This window comes from Balaenoptera ricei, chromosome 7 (assembly GCF_028023285.1).
Source record: "Balaenoptera ricei isolate mBalRic1 chromosome 7, mBalRic1.hap2, whole genome shotgun sequence".
In the NCBI taxonomy this organism is placed as follows: Eukaryota; Metazoa; Chordata; class Mammalia; order Artiodactyla; family Balaenopteridae; genus Balaenoptera; species Balaenoptera ricei.
This window is the reverse complement of record NC_082645.1, coordinates 41,770,063-41,787,185: the sequence shown is the minus strand read 5'-3', so window position 1 is coordinate 41,787,185 and position 17,123 is coordinate 41,770,063.

Here is a 17,123-nt window from a genome sequence, read left to right as displayed (position 1 = left end):
AGAGTCTACACTTGGGCTCCTCCGCAACATCCCTCCCTACTGCAGGTCGCTGTGTTGGGGATGGGGTTCCCATAGATACTGTGTCTGTCTTTGCTACCTGTTTCTAAGTGGTCCTTCTATATGTGCAGCAACTGTTCAGTCAGCCTTCAGGTCTTCTTTGGGAGGAATTGCTCTATATATTGTTATAGATTTGGTGTGTCTGTGGGAGGTGGTGAGCTCAGGGTCTTCCTTCACCACCTTGTGATTGTGTCTTATAACAGCTACTAGCATGAAAACTCTTGGAAGGAGGGATCTACATTCTATTCTTCTTTTCTCCACTATTGCCTTTAGCATAGCTTGAAACATGTAGTCCACATTTAATAGTATTTGTTGATTAAATAAATGTGGATTCCCCACCCGCACTCCCAAACAAACAAGTGAACATTATGTTCACTTCTTATTTGATGTCTTTGTTTTCCTACTTTTAAAAATTTTATTTTCTTTGTATGTTTTCTTCTTTAATTGTCAGTATCATCTAATTTACATTATTATATTACCCATGATGCATAATGCTGATTGAACCATGAACTATTCTCTGGGTATGTTCTCCTCCTAAATGGTATAGTTATTTTCTCCAATATCTTAAAGTAACTAGTACAATAAAAATATATAGTGGGTATTTAATAAATGCTTCTTGGCTGATGCACTCATTATTGACAGATATTTGTTAGCACAAATTATGAGTCAGTCAAGACACATAATTGACAAAGTATCCTTTTATTATTTATTAATAAACAAAAACATTAACATTTGAGGGGCAGTCTCCAGGCAATTTGGAAGAGCAGATGGAGTAATTTAACTCCTTTAGTTTGTTGGATTGCTGACAGGTACCACATAGAGTTAGAGCAGTCACCTCCATCTGGCACACACACGGGTGGTTACTGAGATATTTAGCACAGCAACATAATGTTAAAACAGATGCTACTGTGAAGGTACAGGATTAAAATGGCAAAAATAGACTTTGCCCACTCATGAACCTTACTTAAAGGGCAAACTTTGAGCTGCAATTAATAAAAATAATGAGACTGTTTTTAGGTAATGACTAGCTTTAAAACATTAGTCAGAGATACAAAATTCTGAATTTAGTAGCAGGAAAATGAATATGCTTTTCCCTATTCATTTGGTGCCCTGAGGGCTAGGCAGCATTTCATGAGAAAATCAGAGGGCACTGCTAAGTCAGTGACACAAAATGCTCTCACATTCCCCGAGTTAAATCCTTAGGCTTTCCAGTCTCTGATTCTTTCCTGTAAACCTGACAGAAGACTCCTGTAGTAGGCTTTATCACCTTTATATTTCTAAATGTGAGCAGCCTCCATTTTATTTGCTAGAGGCGCTTTAACTATTTCAATTATGGAAAAAAGGGAAATAACGTTTTAGAAAAATGAGAAGTATTACCAATCTCCGTCATCATGCAGAGCAATTTGTATCCCTGAAAGTATTCAGGGAAAGTCGTTTAAGGAGACCACCCATTGTTCTGAATTGCACAAATGTGCATGTTGAAAGGCCACATTTTCTGCTGTGGCATTAAGGAGAATGACATTTATAAATATCTACTGCTGGGGCTGTGGAATAGGTGACTTAGGAAAGTGGAGGTTCCTATGCACCAGAAGATCTTTGTTGTATATGCAAAACTTAATAAAATGGGTCTGTTGAGGTTGTCTGAAAATGCAGGTGTGTCCTGTTTGAGATATTGGAATGAAAAGTATTCATACGAATAAAGGGTCACACACAGAATAATGATGCTTCCCCTACCCAATTTCCAGATGAGTTGGGAATGTAGCAATTAAAATAAATCAATAAAGCTTATAGGTTAGAGTACTTTTTTTTAAATTGGGGTATAGTTGCTTTACAATGTTGTGTTAGTTTCTGCTGTACAGCAAAGTGAATCAGCTGTATGTATACATATATCCCCTCTTTTTTGGATTTCCTTTCCATTTAGGTCACCCCAGAGCAATGAGTAGAGTACCCTGTGCTATACAGCAGGTTCTCATTAGTTATCTGTTTTATACATAGTAGTGTATATATGTCAATCCCAATCTCCCAATTCATCCCAACCCCCTTTTCGCACCTTGGTGTCCATATGTTTATTCTCTACGTCTGTGTCTCTATTTCTGCCTTGCAAATAGGTTCATCTGTACCATTTTTCTAGATTCCGTATATATGTGTTAATATACGATATTTGTTTTTCTCTTTCTGACTTACTTCGCTCTGTATGACAGACTGTAGGTCCATCCACGTCTCTACAAATGACCCAATTTTGTTCCTTTTTATGGCTGAGTAATATTCCATTGTATATATGTACCACATCTTCTTTATCCATTCATCTGTTGATGGACATGAAAAGATGCTCAGCGTCACTAATTATTAGAGAAATGCAAATCAAAAGTGCAATGAGGTATCACCTCCCACCAGTCAGAATGGCCATCATCAAAAAATCTACAAACAATAAATGCTGGAGAGGGTGTGGAGAAAAGGGAACCCTCTTGCACTGTTGGTGGGAATGTGAATTAATACAGCCACTAGGGAGAACAGTATGGAGGTTCCTTAAAAAACTAAAAATAGAACTACCATATGACCCAGCAATCCCACTACTGGGCATATACCCTGAGAAATCCATAATTCAAAATGACACATGCACCCCAATATTCACTGCAACACTATTTACAATAGCCAGGACTAGGGTATTTTTTTTTAGTGGGCACTTTCCCAGCAAGAAATATTTGCAAAGAGTGAAAATGGAATCTGTATGTTTTTAGCTGAGTTAATATGCTTGATTGTAATTTAGCAGTTGGGTTATGTAAAGGGATTTTCTTCAGAAGGATGCCCAAATACATATTTGGAAAGGAATGTATACAGAAAATAGGAGTTCCTTTGTTGGAGTAGAATGTTTTTTATTTTCTTTTAGTGGTTGTATGACTGGGATAATGGGGAAGAATGCATGTAAACTAGGAGAGTGGTGAGCAACCTGAAGTTCTGGTTTGGCTGTGCTTGGGCTAGATAATTAGCCCCTCTGGATATGATTTTCTCATTAGGTATGAATGAGGCAGAGTGGGACTAAATAAGTAGTAGGGTTATTTCCACGCATTGAAAATGTCATTCCAACTTGTTTGGATTTCATTGTTTCTTTTGTGGCAACGTCTGTCAGTTTATTTGCTTCTTTGCATGAAGCATTGTCTTTTTTTTCTCTGGCTGCTTAATAATTTTTTTTTGTCTTTGGTTTTCAGCAGTTGTACAATGATGTACCTAGGTGTTCTTTTATCTGTATCTATCCTGTTGGGGTTTGTACAATAGAACATCTCAAATCTGTGGCTTGGCTTCTTTCATCAGTTTTGGAAAATCATTTCATTAAGTGTTGCTTCTCTACTTTTTCTCTGCTTTTCCTTCCTGGGCTCCCATTACACGTGTGTGTACCACATGTCTCTTGTGCTCTTTTCTGTATTTTCTATTTGTTTCTCCATGTATCAGTCTGTATACTTGTCCTGACCTGCCTTACATACAGTTCATGAGTCTTCTCATCAGCTTTATTTAATCTGCTGTTAGACTCACCAATTGCTATTAGACTTTTAAAAAATAATTTTCATTTCTCTGCTGAAATTCTCCAACTTGCCATCTCACGTCTTGAAGGTATTACTCATAGTTTTAAAAAGTCATATCTAATAATCTCACGTCTCACGTCTTGAAGGTATTACTCATAGTTTTAAAAAGTCATATCTAATAATGCCAATAAACTTTCTGTGGATCTGTTTATACTGTTTATTATTCTCTTGATTTTGATCAAGTGCTTTTGTTTCCTGGTAATTTAGGATTTAATGCCAGATATCATATATGAAAAATTTGGTTCTGAATGATTTTTATTTTTATTTTTCAGAAAGGAGTTTCTTGTGTTTTAAACAGGCAGTTAAGGTAGGGGGTGCTACCTTAATCTAGCCAGGAATTGAGCTGATTCAAAGCTGGGTTCCAGTACTTGTGAGGCTGATTGAATACTGTCTGTCTGATTCACCCCTCTTTGCAGGGATTCACAACAGTCTTTCAGGGGTCCTGACTGAAAGTCTTGGTGACTTATCGAGATTCCTTTTCCTTAGTGTGCTCTGAACTGCAGTTTGTGTCTTCCTCGGCTTCTCAAGATGTTTGGAAGTTCTATTTAGCTTCTCATCCTCTCAGACACAGCCTTCTACTTGGCTTTTCAGACTTTAAGCCACCACTGGTAAATTGGCAAACACCTTCTGGGTAAAAGCAACACACTGACTGTTGAGCTCATTTTCTCTGTGTTCCTTTCCTCTATGGAGTCCGCTTTTTCAAAATCTCACTGTTTTTGAAACTCTCTGATGCTTCAAATATTTATATTTTTAAAAATATCTTTTTAGTTTTCCATTTATTCTCAGAAGGAAGATTTATCTGGCAAAAAACAAAGAAAACCAAAAACAAAACTCTAACCTGCCTTTACAGGAAGCAGAAAATCTCTCTCAAGTGTTAAACTGTAACATTCTATATTTTTATGATTTTATTTTAAAAGGGTGAATTATTCTTTCTTAGTAATCAACCTGTAGAGGGTATAAGACAGTAAATATTCAATAGTTGGGTGTTTAGATGCCCCATTTGTTGTTAAATATATTTCTTTCATTTGTTCTGATTGATGGAATTAAAAGGCCAAAGTTGTGGAACGACTGACAGTATTACTTTTCCTACGGCACTACATACACATGCCCTCTGTCATGCCTCTGCATAAACCAGTATGACATTTCTGTATTTCTTTAATGAAAACATTTTTCATTCTGATGAGAAAAATCTTGAACCAGAATAATGATTTAGAAGCTATTGATCTGAAATCACGATGAAACTCTGCTTTTTCAAAGTCTTCTGGGATATACCAAGACCAGAGTATAGGTACCTCCATAAATAATTAGATACACAATATTTCCACAGCTGTGCAATACCAGATGGTTTTGCTTTCTTAGGCTTAAAGGAACTTCCTTCCTTAGCAGTTAAAAAGTCAACTATGTCAGATTCTATACACTCATCCTTCTTAAAATGGGGCAGAGGAGGTCTGAGAGACTCAGGTTTGAACTCCGTGATATTCTGACTTTCAGTGAAAGAGGACTCAATTTAGTGTGTCACATGTTGGAGTCAAGAGGTTCTACAGCCAGAGCAGCAAATGTTTTAGCTTTCAACTGAATTATTTAATTTGCAATAATGACACACTAAAAGACAGGTGGAAGTAGTGAAGCTGCATGCCCCACTGACCACAGATTTTATTTCTCAGCCAAGGATGTCCCTGCAGATTAGCTGAACAGTGCATACTTGGGTCTCTGATCAGCCCCCAGGCTCATGTTTGGCTTGGCTCCTTCTTTGCACTGCTTTTCTGATTTCACTTCTGTAGGTTCATTTAAGTCTGAATACCTGATGTCATCTTTGTTTTTACCACAACCTAGTTAGTGATAACATAATAGGGACAGTCTTTTATATAATATTAAGAGACACAAAGTGACCTATTTGAATAAAGTTACTTTGGACTTCACTGAAGGGATTTCTTCCTTTATGAGGAAGAAGGTAAGACTCTTCATCTTTGATTACTGATTAACAAAAAATTTTAGAAGGATAAGAACTAAGCACAGACACTAAAACATCTTTATTTGTTATAAATATTTAAAAAAACATGTCTTTTAAAATGATGTTCTTATTCTTACTTTTGCTGTTATTGTTTTGAAAAGTATAAAGCATTGTAAACAATGTAAAGTTTTTATTGTTAGTGTTATTATTATTATTAGTTACGGCCAGCTTATAAATTTAAAGCTTTATTTTCCTTATAAAAATGATATTTGCTTTAGCCAAATGTCTTTTGGTCCATGTATATACATGTAGACATTTTCTATAACATCCTATAAATAAGATCCTACTATACTATAGTCTGGTATTTTTATTCAAAATAAACTATGGATACCAGTCTAGGTAAATAACTATAGATATTTATTATCAAGATATGCAAAATAGAAGATGAACATTTATCACAATTTAATAATTTTATTATTTTTGGCAAATGTAGAAGTTGCTATAAGTTGTGAGTTGAATTGTGACCTTCAGAAAGATAATGTTGAAGTCCTGACCCCCAGAACATGTGAATGTGACCTTATTTGGAAATAGGGTCTTTGAAGAAGTAATCAATTTAAGATGAGGTCCTACTGGGTTAGGATGGGCTCTAAATCCAATGACTGGTTTTCTTAGAAAGAGAGAGATTTAGAGACCCAGTCACACAGGGAAGAAGGCAGTGTGACTATGGAGGCAGAGATTGGAGTGATACACCTACAAGCCAATGAATGTCAAGGATTGCCAACAACTACCAGAGCAAGGAATAGGCAAGGAAGGACTCTTCCCAGAGCCCTTAGAAAGAACATGACCCCACCAAAACCACCTTGATTTCTGACTTCTAACCTCCAGGACAGTAGGAGAATAAATTTCTGTTGTTTTAGCCAGTTTGTGGTAATTTGTTATAGTAGCCCTGGAAAACTAATGCAATATACTGTGCTGAGTTACTTTATTTTGCATATTTTCCTATAGTTGGAAATTAGTTATTATTAGTATCCTCTGTCCCATGTTTCATGGGTTGGCACTTCAACTCCGTAATTAAAGAAGCAAATACGGTGTGTAAGAAAGAATGTAGAATTTAGGAATTATGACATATTAGATCTGATAAGTTTTTCAAGAGATCTTTATCCAATTTAGTCTCTTCCATTAAAAGGGGACATGGAAAACTCAGAGACACTTTAGGGTAACAAAAAAGGCAAATGGTCTGAAAAATAAGGTAGGTTAGTCACAGTATCTGAAAACTAAAAGGGACTGTAGTGATTATCCATTCCAGGGCTGGCATCTTAACAGCATGGTGCTGCCCCTTCCACAGCAGACATTGCTATTCAAACAGGATGCTGTTTAGCCCTGAGCCCAGACCTAGATGCATAATCCTCCTCATACAGTGCACCACCGTTAGAGCTAGCCAATCAGAGCTAGTCCTAAATAAAGCCTATCCAGCCTATTTGATTGGACTAGGGTCCAATCAAATCTTTTTATTTACAGATGAAAAAACTGAAGCCCAGGCGGAGAAAGGGAGTTGGATTCAAAGTAAGTTAAGGACTGGATATTAATGCCCAAATTCCAGTCTAATGCCTTTCTATTTCGCCACAATGTCTCCTCAAGCAGCAAGCAAAAAATTAAAATCTTTTTTTTTCTTTTTTGATTTTTGTTGTTGGGGAAAATGTACTAGGGGCATCAAAAGTTCTTTCAAAATCTAAAACAAATTCCATATGACTCCTTAATAGTAAGTATGTCCAGGGGTCCCATAGGCATGTTAAATTCTTTAGGACACTGAAGTCAATGTGAGAGATTGGGTATAATTTTAGTGGGTAATAATTGTGGTGGTGATCAATGAAGGAAAGAAAAATAATAAACTTTGTTGCTAGAGGGGCACAGGTTATGCTACTTTGGTTTCCCTAGGCCACCATTGCACAATGTTTATTAAGTAAACCTTGTGCTCCAAGACAGCAATATCAGAATGAGTAAAAGGAAGACCTTAACCTCAAGGAGGTCAAGATGTAAATAATTAATGGCACCATGATGAGATGAGTTTGGCAATGCATTTTTGGTGCTGGGACACAGCTAATAGACAGTACTTTATTCTTTATAGAATTAGAATAATGTAAGGGAAGTTGGAAGCTAATTAGAGGTTGTTGATCTTTCCTCATAGTCAACGCAAAAATCCTCTTTACATTATATCTTGCAAAAGATCAATTAGTCCATTTTCTCTTGACCTGATTGACTTAAAGTTTAAAATATATATACCTCTTAGTTTCATCCTTTGCATGGCAGTCAATGTGATCTATTTTAAAAAGGTATGACCCTAAAATTTTCCATCTAAAATCCTTTAGTGATGTCCTGTTTACTAAAATGAGACTTTGTAATAGCTACACTGGAGGCTAGAAGACAGTGGAGCTAAGCTTTCAAAATTCTGAGGTAATATATTTCAAACCTAGAATTCTATACTTATATTAAAACTAAAGTGTGAAGACAAAAATAAATATTTTCAGGAAGCTACTGAATGATGTGCTTCGCCAGTACAAGCAAGTAAATGGAAAGGAAATATATATGGAATCCTGGGAAATATATGGAATCCTAGGTCCTGGGGGACCTACCACAAGAAGCAGCAGTGTGGATTTCCAGGATGATAGTGAAGGGAAACTTCCAGATAACAGCTGTGCAGAAGCCTATAAAGAGGAGAAGGAAGGCAGAGGGCTCTAAGAGCAATGTCTCTCAAGGAGCAATTAAGAAAATGTATCAAACTGATATATTGCCAGGTTTTAAAAACTATAATGAGGGGAATTTTTTATATCTTGGGGACAGTTGGTGTGAATTAATGATAAGTACATAGATAATGAAGCAAATGAAAGAATGAGGCCATTAATAACTCAAAAGAAAACAAAATATTGTACAAGAAATTACATAATGCAAGCCAAGAAATAAACTTCATATATATAGCCAAATTATTTTTGGCAAGAGTGTCAAGAATGTTCAATGGGGAGAGGATAATCTTTCTAATAATTGGTGCTGGGAAAACTGGATATTCACAAGCAGAAGAATGAAAGCAGATCCTTGTCTTAAACCATATAAAAATATTAATGCAGAATGGATCTATGGCCTAAATGAAGAGGTAAAACTATAAAACTCTTAGATGAAAACATAGGGAAAAATCTTCATGACATTGGATTTGGCAGCAGTTTCTTAGATGTAACACCAAAAGCACAGGCCAAAATAGATAAGTGGGATTACATCAAAATGAAAAAAAGTTTTGTGGATCAGAAGACACTACCAACAGAGTGAAAATGCAGCCCAGGGAATGGGAGAAAGTATTTGAAAATCATAGATATGAAAAGGGATTAATATTCAGAATATATAAAGAACTCCTACAACTCAGCATGAAAAAAAAAGAACAGTCTGATTGAAAAATAGGCAAAGACTTGAATAGACATTTCTCCAGAAGAAGATATACGAATGACCAATAAACGCATGAAAATATGCTCAGAATCACAAATGATTAGGGAAATGCAAATCAAAACCACAATGAGATATCACTTCCCACCCATTATGAAAAAAAAATGTGGGAAAATTGAAACCATTGTGTATTGTTGGTGGAAATGTAAAATGGTGCAGCCACTGTGGAAAACAGTATGGCAGTTCCTCAAAAAATTAAATATTGAATTACCATATGATCCATCAATTCCACTTCTGCATAAATACCCCAAAGAATTGAAAGCAGGGACTCAAAGATATTTTTGTACACATTTTGTTTATCCATTGATCTGTGATAGATACTTGGTTGCTTCTACCTTTTGGCTATTGTGAATAATGCTACTATGAACAGGAGTGTACAAATATATGAAAACATTTACAATACCAAAGTGGCCTCTTAGCCAAAAGAACAGTGTGATGATCTCTTTTTTTTTTTTTTTTAACATCTTTATTGGAGTATAATTGCTTTACAATGGTGTGTTAGTTTCTGCTTTATAACAAACTGAATCAGCTATACATATACATATATCCCCATATCTCCTCTCTCTTGCGTCTTCTTCCCACCCTCCCTATCCCACCCTTCTAGGTGGTCACAAAGCACTGAGCTGATCTCCCTGTGCTATGCGGCTGCTTCCCACTAGCTATCTATTTTACATTTGTTAGTATATATAAGTCCATGCCACTCTCTCACTTCGTCCCAGCTTACCCTTCCCCCTCCCCGTGTCCTCAGGTCCATTCTCTACATCTGCATCTTTATTCCTGTCCTGCCCCTAGGTTCTTCAGAACCTTTTTTTTTTTTAGATTCCATATATATGTGTTAGCATATGGTACTTGTTTTTCTCTTTCTGACTTACTTCACTCTGTATGACAGACTCTAGGTCCATCCACCTCACTACAAATAACTCAATTTCATTTCTTTTTATGGCTGAGTAATATTGCATTGTATGTATGTGCCACATCTTCTTTATCCATTCATCTGTATATGGACACTTAGGTTACTTCCGTGTCCTGGCTATTGTAAATAGAGCTGCAATGAACATTGTGGTACATAACTCTGAATTATGGTCTTCTCTGGGTATATGCCCAGTAGTGGGATTGCTGGGTCATATGGTAGTTCTATTTTTAGTTTTTTAAGGAACCTCCATACTGTTCTCCATAGTGGCTGTATCAATTTACATTCCCACCAACAGTGCAAGAGGGTTCCACAGTGTGATGATCTCTTAATGTTCACATTTCAGTCGGTCAATTTTGATATAGGTAAGTTCATTCTGATAGGTTTTAAGTGCAAACCCATGGACTTTTTAGGAATTGTGACATCCAAATCAAATTTCCTTTGTCAAACTGTGTGTAGCAAAAAGCTCTCCCTTCATTTATGGGCTGGTATCTAAGACTACTATCCCTGAGTAAGGCATCATTGTAATAATCAAATCTGGAAGAAGTTAAGTATCTTACATATATACCAAGTTCTGACCTGGCCCACACACTGAGTCATTTCTTTTCTATATAGTACCTTTCTTATTTATCTCTTGGATTCTGCCTTTGAATGAAAAGTAACCTTAAAAATAGCATTCACATTGTAATATTGTAAAGAACTTGTAAACAACTCATTTTTTCCATCAATGCACTAAATATAGAAATAACTGTTAACTTCTTGCTGCCTTCATACCACATACAAATAAGTGTTTTAATTTTCCCTTCTTTTCATTTCACAGATTTTTAATTTTCTGTTTCATTTAAGGTCATTAAGGAATATTACTTAAAATGGGCAAAAAACGCTATTTTTAATTTACTGTGACATACACTTTTGCTGATTTACTGAATGAACTAAGGTTATCATAATGCATGGTCTGTGCTCTTGATGCTTTTGGATTGTATTTCCATATGGATGCATTTTCCATTAGAAGTCCTCCTGGGCACATAGTGCCCCTATTAACTGAGTCATAGATTATATAACCCTCAGGAGAACTTACTAACCTGATATGGAAGTGCAGTGAGAGTTAGGAAGAAAGATGAAGCCATTGCCAATAATTTAGGACTTCCCAGGGCAAAGATCACTGTTCTTGTCTTTCTGCCAGTCTCCCAGACTACCACCCCAGAAGTCTAACTCTTGGTTAGTCAGTTTCCTCAGCAGCCCAGAGTCCACACCAGGTCATGTTGGGAAACCTGTATTCATGTAGTTCTATAGGTATATCCTGTGGAGCTGTGAAGCCCAGAACATGGGTGTTTGGAATTGGGTATGAGCTTGAGACAGGAGGATGAACCCCTAGAATGCCTGGAAGGGACATTGAAAGGAGGGGGAAGGGGTTCTTTTCACCTTACTTCACAAAGCTGCTTATGGAACCCAGGCCATGGGTCTCTAAACCATCTCGTGTGTCATCTTCCCCTTCGCTTGCTAGTGGACAAGTTAATGATAGCTGGTTTATAGCCCAGACCCAGGGAAAGGCAGACACCACAGAACTGCTCTCTACATGCCAATTACCAACCCTTTTCCTCCTAGGTTTTCTACTATGGAGACTGGGAAAGCTAAATATTCACTCCTAATTTCTTTGACACTCAGGATACTAAGTGGAGAAGTTTTGGCCAATGAGACCTTAAAGGGAGCATATCCTGAGGGTGTTTGAAAAAACTTTGCTTTCCTAATAAAATGGATTAGAGGTAGTTGGCTCAGGCCTTTGCCCTTCTCCTTTGTCTTGGTTGTGTGTGTGTGTGCATCTGTGTGTGGTTGTGTATGTATGGTTGTGTGTGTGGCTGTGTGTGTGTGGCTGTGTGTATATGGCTGTGTGTGTCTTGACTGTGTAGGACTAAAGGGAGGACTAAATAAATGTGAGACTCCTCTTACCTCCTGCCATTATTTCTCATTGCACCACCAGAACACCCAGCTGATGGGTGAGCTAGGTATCACTGAAGGGTTGGGGCCCAATTAAAGGGAATTTACACAGAAAAGCATTGATACTGTCCAAAGAAAACATTCAAAGGGGAAGTTAAAGGCTTCACAAGTGGTCCTCTCAGGGGCACACCCAAATTCCTGCCCTTGTCCACCTGACTTCAGATCTCCCTCTCTCTGTGGGAGCCACTTTTTAAACCTCCTTGGGCAAATCTCCCCTCACCCTGTAGGAAACCTCCCTCACCACAGGGGCTGTGCATGCTGGACCCACTTCTGCTTTGCAGTAAAACCGTTCCCCGTATTTGGGGATTTGGGATGGAATTAGGCTCTGCTGCTATAGCAGGAGAGTTTCTAACAACTTTTGATTTCCTAAGTCCTGCAGAAAATCTGCAAGTGAAGGATGATGGGGAGGAATTTTGGTGTTCCAAGTCTGTCCTTTTTAAGGTCTACCCCCAGTGTAAGTTACAGAGATGAATTTTTGTTTCCGATTTTCCAGCAACTAACTGTTTATTTGTATGTACACATGAACATATACTGGTGCACATGAATGCACCCTTACACACACACACACACACACACACACACACACACACACACACACACACACACCTGCCATGGACAAATACTGATTCTCAGGGAAAGGACAGTATAAAGTCATAGGAGAATGAGGAAATTTAGTCACCCTCAACCCCGTGTAGTTATTAGCAAGGTTCCTCTCTTACAGTGGACTTAGTATGTTAAGTTATTATGCAAAGTAGGGTTAATTCCTTTTATTCATCTCTCTGCTTTCAAATAGTGCCCTTTGAAATGATAAGAAGGGGAAAAACCAGGCGCATTTCCGACCCATATCCGTCTTAATGGCTGTTTTTTTAGCCAGGCAGAACTGAAGATTTGCGTCTGTAAATGTCTCAGACAAAGTTATTTTCCTTCCTAGTCTTTGGCCCAAAGGGAGGGGAACATCTTAATCATTTATTATTATTATTATTATTAAATATTATTATTAATTATCTGCTACACTGGTATGTTATCTGGCCCTAACTTATTGTTTGTATGTTCTTTCCTTCTTAGCTTAAATTTTAAAATAACCACTCAATAAAGCTCTCAGAGATGGTGCAGATGTCAAATAATATTGCCTGACTTTGCATGACAATATCTCATTTTATTCTCTAATTTAGTTTAATTCAAAACAGGGCTAATGTCTGTGAAATAGCCAATACAGAGACCAGCTGGGAACCTAACTGGCATCACAAGCTCCACTCAGATTAACATTTCAAAAATGACACCATATGGCAGAGAGCTTTGGATTTTATGACAAAGAAGCACAATAAATGCTGGACATGACAAACCAGCACAGGCTATGTTGAATTGAGCACCGGAGTGAAAGGTGCATAAGCGAGAATAATTTAACCGTCACCTGCTTCCTTAGCAAGCTCCAGGCACAAGCTGTTCTTATGCAGTATTTAAGCAGACATCTTTGTCATTTTACAGGAGAGCTAGATGGCCTCTGATTTCAATGTGTTATTTTCGAATTATTATGATTGTTGAAACCATCCTCCAGGAAGCTATAGTTACATACCATAAAGGTTTGGTTGCAAAATCCAGACACATGTTCACTAAAATACACTAATGATGAAAAATCTGAAAGAGAAATTAAGGAAACACTCCCATTTACCATTGCAACAAAAAGAATAAAATACCTAGGAATAAACCTACCTAAGGAGACAAAAGACCTGTATGCAGAAAACTATAAGACACTGATGAAAGAAATTAAAGATGATACAAATAGATGGAGAGATATACCATGTTCTTGGATTGGAAGAATCAACATTGTGAAAATGACTATACTACCCAAAGCAATCTACAGATTCAATGCAATCCCTATCAAACTACCAATGGCATTTTTCACAGAAGTAGAACAAGAAATTGCACAATTTGTATGGCAACACAAAAGACCCCGAATAGCCAAAGCAATCTTGAGAAAGAAAAAACGGAGCTGGAGGAATCAGGCTCCCTGACTTCAGACTATACTACAAAGATACAGTAAGACAGTATGGTACTGGCACACAAACAGGAATATAGATCAATGGAACAGGATAGAAAGCCCAGAGGTAAACCCACACACATATGGTCACCTTATTTTTGATAAAGGAGGCAAGAATATACAATGGAGAAGAGACAGCCTCTTCAATAAGTGGTGCTGGGAAAACTGGGCAGCTACGTGTAAAAGAATGAAATTAGAACACTCCCTAACACCATCCACAAAAATAAACTCAAAATGTATTAAAGACCTAAATGTAAGGCCAAACACTATAAAACTCTTAGAGGAAGACATAGGCAGAACACTCTATGACATAAATCACAGCAAGAACCTTTTGACCCACCACCTAGAGAAATGGAAATAAAAACAAAAATAAACAAATGGGACCTAATGAAACTTAAAAGCTTTTGCACAGCAAAGAACAACATAAACAAGATGGAAAGACAGTCCTCAGAATGGGAGAAAATATTTGCAAATGAAGCAACTGACAAAGGATTAATCTCCAAAATTTACAAGTAGCTCATGCAGCTTAATATCAGAAAAACAAACAACCCAATCCAAAAATGGGCAGAAGACCTAAATAGACATTTCTCCAAAGAAGATGTACAGGTTGCCAACAAACACATGAAAAGATGCTCAACATCACTAATCATTAGAGAAATACAAATCAACATTACAATGAGGTATCACCTCACACCAGTCAGAATGGCCACCATCAAAAAATCTACAAACAATAAATGCTGGAGAGGATGTGGAAAAAAGGGAACCCTCTTGCACTGTTGGTGGGAATGTAAATTGATACAGCCACTATGGAGAACAGTATGGAGGTTCCTTAAAAAACTAAAAGTAAACTACCAAATGACCCAGCAATCCCACTACTGGGCATATACCCTCAGAAAGCCATAATTCAAAAAGAGTCAAGTACCACAATGTTCATTGCAGCTTTATTTACAATAGCCAAGACATGGAAGCAACCTAAGTGTCCATATAGAGATGAATGGATAAAGAAGATGTGGCACATATATACAATGGAATATTAGTTAGCCATAAAAAGAAACGAAATTGAGTTATTTGTAGTGAGGTGGATGGACCTAGAGTCTGTCATACAGAGTGAAGTAAGTCAGAAAGAGAAAAACAAATACCGTATGCTAACACATATATATGGAATCTAAAAAAAAAAAAAAAAATTGGTTCTGAAGAACCTAGGGTCAAGACAGGAATAAAGATGCAGATGTAGAGAATGGACTTGAGGACATGGGAAGGAGGAAGGGTAAGCTGGGACAAAGTGAGAGAGTGGCATGGACATATATACACTACCAAATGTAAGATAGATAGCTAGTGGGAAGCAGCCACATAGCAGAGGGAGATCAGCTTGGTGCTTTGTGCCCACCTAGAGGGGTGGGATAGGGAGGATGGGAGGGAGACACAAGAGGGAGGAGATATGGGGGTATATGTTTACATATAGCTGATTCACTTTGTCATAAAGCAGAAACTAACACACCATTGTAAAGCAATTATACTCCAATAAAGATGTTAAAAAAAAAGGACCCAACACAGCCAAAAATAAATTTAAAAAATAAAATAAATAAATTTAAAAAAATCAGTTGTATTAAAAAAAAAAGAACCAAACTATGTTGTATTACACCAGGTAGGTACACGTCCAGATCCAGATCTAGATCTATGTATATTCTCTATGTGTATCTCCCTATCTGTCTCTGTATCTATACCTATATAGATATAGCAGTATAGTGCCATGTAGCTTATAGGTGAAGTTTTGCAGACGGTGAATCTTTAATTTGTTACACAGTGATATTTTGAATTAATTAAGTTAATAAGATCTGTTTTTGATTCTTAATGAAAACCAAAATGCATGTTTAAATTTCTCCATCTGAGTGTTGTTTTTCAGTGACTTGTTTTCTCCTCAAGGTTATCCTTGATGTTGATAGAACTTGGTTTTCCTGGTATCAGAATGTTGGGAGTTGATATGGGTGCTTCAGGGAGGGGAACCCAGCACATAATGTGTTTTACATCTTATCCCAAATCCCTCTAGGGAACATTCTGCTCAAAGAAAAAGGACAGCTTTTTATCTGAACAGTCTTCCCCTGTTTTGCAAGTATAATTTACCCCTGAAAGAAAAACCTTAAAGGGGTAAATCATTGTAATTCAAAAATGTGATTGCCAAAAATTTAAATGGGGAAAATTCCATGTTTTGTTTTAAATTATTGTTTTGAAATAATTACAGATTGACAGGAAGTTGCCCAAAAATGTACAGGGAGGTCCTGCTTACCCTTCACCCAGTTTTTCCTGATGGTAACTTTTTGCACAGCTTAAATATAATACCAAAATGAGGAACTTGACATTGGTACAATCAAGACACTTGCATTCATATGTATGTGTAGTTGTATTTAATTTTATCACGTGTAGATCTGTGTAACAACCACCACAATCCAGATTCAAGAGTGTTCCATGACCATTAGTCTCCCTCATATTATCTCCTAGTCACCACGTATCACCCTGTCTCTACCATCCCTAACTCCTGACAACCGTGAATCTGTTTCCCATTTCTATAATTTGGTTATTTCAAAAGGTTTTATAAATGGAATAACTCATTGTGTATTTGAGAATTGGCTCTTCTCCCCACTCAGCCTAATTTCCCTGAGATCCATTCCAAATTGTCCCATGCATCAGTTGTGTGTTCCTTTTTACTGCTAGGTACTATTCCATGGTAGGATGTGTTACAGTTGGTTTAACCATTCACCCTTTGAAGGACATTTGGATTATTTCCTGTTTTTGTCTATTATGAATAAAGCTGTTAAGAACATTCATGTATAGGTGGTTGTGTGAACATAGGTTTTCATTTCTATGGGATGAATGTCCAATAGTGCAATTGTTGGGTCATATGGTAAGTGTATGTGCAGTTTTTAATTTTGTGGGAAACTGCCAGACATTTTCCCAGAGTGGCTGTATCATTTTACATTCCCACCAGCAATGCAAGAGTGATCCAGTTTCTCTGCACCCTTGGTAACATTTGATGTTATCAGTATTTTTTATTTTAGCTATTCTGATGGGTGTATACTAATATCTCATTTTGGTTTTAATTTGCATATTCCT